The following is a 502-nucleotide window of genomic DNA, read 5'->3' on the forward strand; positions in this document are numbered from 1 at the left end:
CTCATACTTTCTATCTTTGTCTCATTCTTTCTGTCTTTCTGCTCCTCTCTCTCTCTCTGTCTCTCTGCCTTTTCCCTTCTTTCACTCTATCTTTCTCTCTCTCTCTCCCTCTCATTAACTCTCTTGCTCCAGTCTCTGCCACTTTCTTGCTTTCTCTCTTCTCTTTCCTCCCTCTCTCTCTTCTCTCTCTCTCTCTCTCATGCTTTAAATGTTATGTCTTGGTCAGCTTTACCAATAATTCTGTTGTGGAATCTTTCCCTCGTTTTTCTCTTCATCAGCTCTTCTTCCTCTTCCTTTCCCCCTTCTCTTCTCCCTTTCCCCCTCTTCTCTTCTTCCTCTTCCTTTCCCTCTTCTCTCCTTCCTCTTCCTCTTCCTTTCCCCCTTCTCTTCTCCCTTTCCCCCTTCTCTTCTCCCTTTCCCCCTCTTCTCTCCTTCCTCTTCCTTTCCCTCTTCTCTCCTTCCTCTTCCTCTTCCTTTCCCCCTTCTCTTCTCCCTTTCCCCC

The 502-nt window shown here is 46.8% G+C and overlaps 1 protein-coding gene across 1 annotated transcript in view; it reads left to right on the forward strand.

Annotated features, from left to right (window-relative positions):
- LOC106878006 (uncharacterized) overlaps positions 1 to 502 on the forward strand; it is a 172,732-nt gene that overhangs the window by 144,890 nt on the left and 27,340 nt on the right. The gene's annotated exons all lie outside the window — the stretch shown is intronic.

The sequence above is a fragment of the Octopus bimaculoides genome, chromosome 14, assembly GCF_001194135.2.
Source record: "Octopus bimaculoides isolate UCB-OBI-ISO-001 chromosome 14, ASM119413v2, whole genome shotgun sequence".
In the NCBI taxonomy this organism is placed as follows: Eukaryota; Metazoa; Mollusca; class Cephalopoda; order Octopoda; family Octopodidae; genus Octopus; species Octopus bimaculoides.